Source organism: Protopterus annectens, chromosome 11.part0 (genome assembly GCF_019279795.1).
Source record: "Protopterus annectens isolate FY-2018-M chromosome 11.part0, PAN1.0, whole genome shotgun sequence".
Lineage (NCBI taxonomy): Eukaryota > Metazoa > Chordata > Ceratodontiformes > Protopteridae > Protopterus > Protopterus annectens.
The window spans coordinates 1,199,609,000-1,199,616,499 of NC_056745.1; positions in this window are offsets into that span (position 1 = coordinate 1,199,609,000).

Genomic DNA, 7,500 nt, shown 5'->3' on the forward strand with positions numbered 1-7,500 from the left:
ATGACAACTATAAGAATCAATCAGATGAGCTTAGAAAGGATTGGAAAAAGAGATTGGATAAGCAATTCACAAAGAGAAAATGGGGGATATATGTATATCTCCTAAATATGCAATAAAGTCTAGAACATTTAGGATCTTTGCTTGGAAATGTTTCCATAAGTATTTTTATACCTCAAGTAGACTCCAAAGAATTTTTCTTCAGATAGACAGCAAATGTTGGAGGTGTAATGGGGAAGAAAGAGGTAACTGGGAACATATTTTCTGGGAGTGTAATGAGTTGGCAGACTTTAACGATTTCCTGCAGACTGTGCTGTCAGAGATTCTGAGTGAGCAAACTGGTGTAACTAAGGAGATGATCTTTTTGAGCTATTATATAGAATCATAATTGCCTAGATAGTAAGGCCTTGCTGAGTCTAATTATGGTGGCTGCCAAAAAAGCAATTACTAGAAAATGGAAATCAAAGTCTAAACCAACTTTACCAGAAGTAGTGAATATAGTAACAGAGACTAAAGCAACTGGAATTGGGATCTTTAGAAAAGGGAAAGAGCAAACTACATATGAAAAATTGGGAATTGTGGGAAAATTTTATGCAGAGGAGGAACAAGGTTCAAAAGAAGGCAGGATTTGAATGAGCTATGTAATCCTTAATTGACAATGACTGGGTACATTGTAAGTGATGTATAATGTCTGCAATTACAGTTGTCTCAATGAGGCTTGTGATGTATAATGTTTGCAACTAAAATTGTGTTAATGTGGTTTGTTTTCCATTTATACAAATGTAAGATTGCCGATGTCATTCATACATGATAATTTAATAAACATGGGGTCTTTGTTACAAAAAGAGCTATGAGGGCACCAAAGGCTTTAACTAGTATGTATATGCCTTGGAAAGAAAAGTGCAAGCCCTTCTTGGCAATTCAAGTGAGGCTGTGCAACAGTTTATCTCATGCTGACACATAGAGGATACCCCTCAAATTACACTAATCACTGTACCAATTGTTGAAATAAATATTTTTTTCCTTGCACCTCATCATCATTCTTGGCAAAGACAGGATACCAGAGTTGTTCCTGTACTTGTGGCATGCACAGGATGCTCTGTTCATCTTAAGGGTCTGGATAAAAGTTTTGTATCTTACCTGTTTTTATATTCTGATGAAGTTCCTATAAGGACAAAAGTGCTTAATATATATGTATTTTTTTGTTTTGGTTTTAAGTGGTTTTACCAAGTAAAACAGTTGCTGCTTGTGACCTTCAGCCTTGGATTTGTTTTGGTTTTGGAGCTGCTTGGATTTTATGTTTTACTAGTTCAGAAGCTTGACTTAGCTGAAGTGGTTCTCTTGAACAAGAAGAAAGTACTTTGTCAATGTCTTTTACTAGAGAAGGCCAAAATACTAGTTCTCTCACCCTTCTTTTTTGTAGATTCAGAACCTGGGTGACCACAATGCAAAATCTTGATATATTTATGTTGTAAGGAAGCAGGAACAACAATTTTAGAACCTTTGAAAATATTGCCATATTTCATCAACATCTCATCTCTGTAAGGAAAGTAAGTTTTTACTTCAGGTGGTACACTAGATTGCTTTGATGGCCATCCAACATTAATGTAGTTGTTGAGCTTTTGCAAAATTGCAACAGTCTTTGTATGATTTCTCAGCTCATCAAGTCTCATGGTAGAAAAATTATGCACTTCCATTATATCAAAGTCAAAATTCTCTGTGTCAAGCCGTTCCGTTGTATTTCTAGGTGATCTGGATAGGGTGTCAGCCAGATAAAGAAGTTTGCCTTTTGTAGAGATCATTTTGAAGTTAGACTTTTGCAATTTAAGCATCATTCTTTGTAATCTCACTGGAGCTGAATGCATAGGCTTCTTTAGGATAGTAAGTAGAGGTTGGTGATCAGTCTCAATCTGAATAGCTGAACCATTCATATAATCATGAAACTTTGAACATGCAAATACTATTGCCAAAAGTTCTTTCTCAATTTGAGCATATTGCATTTCAGTTTGGGTAAGGGTTCTAGATGCATAGGCTACTGATCTCTCTTCTTGAAGAATAACTGTGCCAAGACCAATTTTTGAAAGAGTGACTGGTTTATCGACATCATAGTATCTTAATGTAGATGGGGTGGCAATTTCCTGCTTAAGGTCTTCAAATGTTTTCTGGTGCTGTTGCAACCAAGACCATATAATATTTTTGCACGTCAGCTCTCTCAAAGGTGTTGTCAATTCACTGAAGTCTGGTATAAACTTGCCAAATAGTTGACCATATGAAGAAAATGCTGTAGAGCTTGAACATTATCTGGTGCTGACATCTTAAGAATAGCATCTTGCTTGGACAGGTCTGGTCTCAAGACAGTGCTGGTAAATAAATGACCTACATATGTAACTTCTGTTAGTCTGAGTTTGCACTTTAGGGGATTGAGCTTTAAGTTCACTTCACATGCTCTGTCTAGAAATGTTAAGGTTTCTGTCATGCTCTGCTTCACCATTGCCTCCAACCAATAAATCATCCGCTGTTATGGCACAAGTATAACATGAAAAAAATTGCTCCACTGCACGCTGAAAAACTTCACTTGCAGAATTTATTCCAAATAGCATCCTTAGGAATCTATATCTGCCAAACAGGGTACTGAAAGTTGTCAGTAATGAGGATTTGTGATCAAGGATCACTTGCCAAAATGAACTTTTTGCATCCAAGACAGAAAAAACAGTGGCAATTGGTATTTGGGCTGGGACTTCCTCAACTGTACACATTGGATGATGCAGTCTCTTTAATGTTCTGTTCAAATCTCTTGGGTTGATACATATTCTGATTTCATCTGAGCCTGTCTTGTGGGCTGCTACCATGGACGACACCCATTCAGTTGGTTCTGTAACTGGACAAATTACACCTTGCTGCACCATTTTATCCAACTGAGCTTTAACATTATCCCACATAAGTATCAGAACTTTTCTTGCTGGTCTGACCACTGGACTGACCTCTGGGTCTAACTTCAAGGAATACACAACTGGAAGTTTGCCCAACTTGTCATCGAAAACATAAGCATACTCTGAGAAAATGGCTTCATATAAATTGGAACTAGGATATGTGCTGAACTTCTTTGGTAAAATAAGGCAGATTCATTCTCAAACTGTGTCTGAGACCCAATAATGACTGCACAGGTCTTCGGACTACATAGATTAACAACTGTAACCGTTTCTAGCCACATAACATGAAAGCACTACTAAGCCAACATGAAAGCACTACTAAGCCTTTGGTTTGAATTTCTTGACCTCCATAAGCAACAAGTTTCAGACTACTAGCCACATTGAATTGTTCACCAGCTCTCACTTTAGCAAATGTGTCTGGTGACATAACATTACACTTTGAACCAGTGACTACTTTGAGCTCGGTAGGTTTACCATTGATCTGGACAGTACAAAACACACCATTCTTTGCCAGCAAATTCACTGCATCAGCCTTTTCACCAATTACTGATACAACATCTACATAGACAGTAGAATTCAACTCTTTATATGATCAACTTGCTTTTTTGAGTGACCCTTCTTTATACTTAATGTGTCCTTTTTGCTCTTATTATATTTGTTTTGCTCATTTAATCTCTTTTCAAGCCCCGTGGTACTTTTCTTGTGCTTGTTTTACTCTAAACAAGCCTGTTTTGGTTTAAACATGCTTGTTTTGCAATTCCAAGCCCCTTATGTGTTTTTCTGATGCTTATTTTATCAAATCTCTTAATTTTAAATATTGCATTTAATTAATGAACCTTTTGTGTATCCTGCTTGTTTAATAATCCAGTTTGTGCCCTTGTAATGCTCTGTTTTATCTTTTTTATAAAGTAAACTGTTTGTGCATGTTTTCATTACCTTTGGTTCATTTCTGGCTTTTTTTCACACTCATTTCTCTTAGTTTACCTTCACTGTTAACTGCAACTCATATTTCAGGAAAACAGTCTCTGGAATCCTGGTTCTGACACAATGTCACTCATCTAGTCAGGATGTAATAGATGAGTCTTTGTGGGTTCTGTTCAAGCAGCTTTATTATGTACAAACACATCAAGGTTGAGGCTTAATAACTTTAACTTAGGTAAACATATACAAACTGGCTATTACATTCATACATGTTCACTCTCTGGCTGCACTCTCAAAATGGCACTGAAGCTAGCATGTGCTTGCTATTTATATGCACCTTCAGTCCTTAAAATGCTTCTTAAAGATACGACACACACACTCTGTTCTACAGACATGAGGCACTGGTTTCACAGAGAGGGTGCTGGAGGACTTGGCTTGGACACTCGGCTGAGGACTCAACTCTACAACTGTGCCAGTGGGGAGTCTCACTGAGGTCCTGGAGAGAGAGAGAGAGAGAGAGAGAGAGAGAGAGAGAAATCCAGACCCCAGACTGAGTGTTTTCCTGTGTGCTCTTAAGGGAAATTGTGGTTGGTACAGAGACCTGCATCTGGAAATACTGTGTGTATGTATTTTTGTTCCAAGTAAATGTCCCTCTCCAGTATCAGTGGTGAGGATTGAGGCTCCTTGATTACTGGCCCAGACGTCACAGAAGTATTGCCTAATTATAGTGGTAACACCCTCTCAACACATTTCTCAGCTGGATTATTTTATATGGACACTCCAGGGCAGCATGAAAACAGTATTCAGTTGTCTGAATGAAGTTTTTAAAAAGTGAACTTGTTCTTCCATGAAAAGGTGCTACTGAATGGTGTGGATGTTAAAATAAAACTGGTGTAAAACAAAAATGAAATTTGCTTAAAGAGTGGGGTTGTTTTTAAAGCACATAAACAACATATGAGGTTTGCAGAGATCCATGCAAAAAGAGTGAAAATGTCACCAGTGGTGTGTGGCTTTAAAAGTGTTCTGCACTGAATCCAGACTGCAATTGTGTAACCAAGGCTACTTATATATTTGTTAGTTACTTGAGTTAATAATGATAAGGAATGTAGATAAAAATTTAATTAGCAGTGCACACAATAAACTTCCATTCAGTTGGAAACATTTTGTCATTAATTTTATATCCATTTATGTTCATGTTGAGCAGGTTCCTGCTAAACTCCTAGCACCTGATTTTGCACTTAGTAATGTTGTGAGAGAGCACAACAGCTTGATTCATGCAAGGGGAAGATACATGAAAAAACAATTGGCTACTAATATTATTTGCCTTTGATCATAGCCCAGGCTACAAATTGTGTGATTATTATTTGCTGTTATGATCTGTTAACGTATGACTTGACAGTTTGCATTCCCATTCCTGCTACAAACTACATGTGAAAAGCACTGCTTATTTGTATACCAAAATTGCAAGACTGAAACACAGCAAGCCAAGAAACCATGTCAGCAAACACAAATCCCCCAAACACCACCAGGATGAAAACCCAGACTGTAATGTTTTACAGGCGGTCAATTCCCCTGTACCCCATTATATGGGGGCCCACACACCCCTAAACGTATGCATACCAACTTCACAGTCACATAGATACAAAGGGGTATCTCCCAAAGAAAGAAATAACTGTTTGTATCTGCTGGCTGTGACTTACCATGGAAAACAGTCATCTGAGTTTTGATCCTTGGTGCACTTCATTTAATGATTTTATGAAACTGTATACTGATAATTTAGTAAATAATGAAACAATTCATTTCTAAATTTGTTGAATGGAAACAAACTGATAAAGGGGAAAAAAGTTCTGTAAACAAATCCAGTGTGTGTGACTTAATTTTTTTATCCTTTGTTGATTGGGTTAGTCCCACTAGGCTAGTAGTCTCTTTTCAGGGGAGACTCGAGGTGGAGGAAATTTGTCCATTGCATTGGGGAACTTCCATTACTCGTTACTGTTGCAAGTGGGACCCATTTTACCTGAGCACTCCGTGTTTCCATTCCAGGCATGGAGGTGGCCCAGAGAAGCAGGGAGGCAAATGGAGAGAGAAGGAGATAATTGAATGGTGAGAGAAATGGAGGAGAAAACCAATACTGAAAATGGAGAATGCATACAGGATTCTGAGGAGTTGCTTCAAAGAAATCTGTTTGATGGAAATGAGTTGGCAAATGATGGATGTATAACTACAACCCTCCATTTGGGAGGGTTGTAGGATGATTTACTTAAAGAAATGGCAATGCAGAGTGAGCCAGAAAAAAGGAGACAGGAAACATTTCCTGGGGGGACATTATGGAGAAAATACAAAAGAAGGATGCAGAGATAATGCTGAAGAATTGCGGTGATATGGAAAAGAAAACATGTGGAGAAAGTAAGAGAAGACAAAAGGGGAGTAGCAGAAAAGAAAGAGCTAGAAGAAAACACGAAATTGAAGTATGTGGTAAGAATTCAAAGTAAAAAAGACAAAGAAATGGACTGGTATGAAGTGTGGGACAATTTAATAGTTTCTTTGCGTGTAAAATCTCATGAGGTAAGAGCATTTATTCTTTTTAACAAAGAGACATTTTGTGACATTATATTTGCAACCTTTTTTCAATGGAAAATTTGGAGAATATGAAAAAAGAAGGACTGTAATCCGTGGAATCTTTATGTGTTAAAAGGATTTAACAAGGAAACTGAAAAGAAAAGTCATGTACTATTTCGAACAGAGATGGAAAGAGACTTTGAAAGGACATTTGAAAACTTTATGAAAAGAAGTATTAGACAGTGCAAACATTTATGATAAAAGGGGATTATGAACTGGTGGATGGGATTCTAATATTGTGTTAAAAATAGAAAGAGAAAAATTATACATACATCAAGCATGATACATGTGGAGGGGAATCAGGTGTTGGAAAACATGGGGACAACCCAAAACATGTTTTTTTTTTTTTTTTTTTTTTGTGGAAAAGAGGGACATTTGATAAGTAAATTGATAAAAGAACATGTTATATATATATGTGGGGAAATAGGACAAGATGGGAAAATATGAAATGAAAAGTTCTAGCTGCAACAAAATTGGACATTTATGTCTGGATTGTAAAAATGAAAATAAGATTAAGGAAAAAGAAAAAGACTTTTAGAAGTAGTAGAAATAGAAGAAAAGACAGATAAAAAAAGATAAAAAGGACAAAGGAGAAGGCTCTGAAATAAGCGATGAAGAAGACATAAATTGGTAGACAGTTAAAAAAAAGAATTCTATTGGTGAAAGGGTAAAAGATAGAAAAAGAAAATTTAAAGGGATAAGTACAAAAGAAAAAAGAAAGGAAATTGATGAAAAAGAATATATACAACAAACAATTGGGTGTTGGTGTAATGATTGAGGCGTCTGACTCACAAACATACAGCACTGTGTTTGATTCTCACATTTGGGAGGGAAATTGGCTAGCTTTAGAATGGCCAATTAAAGCAGCTAGCCTAGTAATTAGCTGTAAACTTATGAAACCATGAATCTAAGCAAAAGGGAAAATGAAAATGTTAGTGCTTTCTGTAAATGTATATGGTATTATAAACATAGTAACAAGAATAGGGATTTTGGAATGGTATAAAACATGTGATGTAGATGTAATTATATTTGA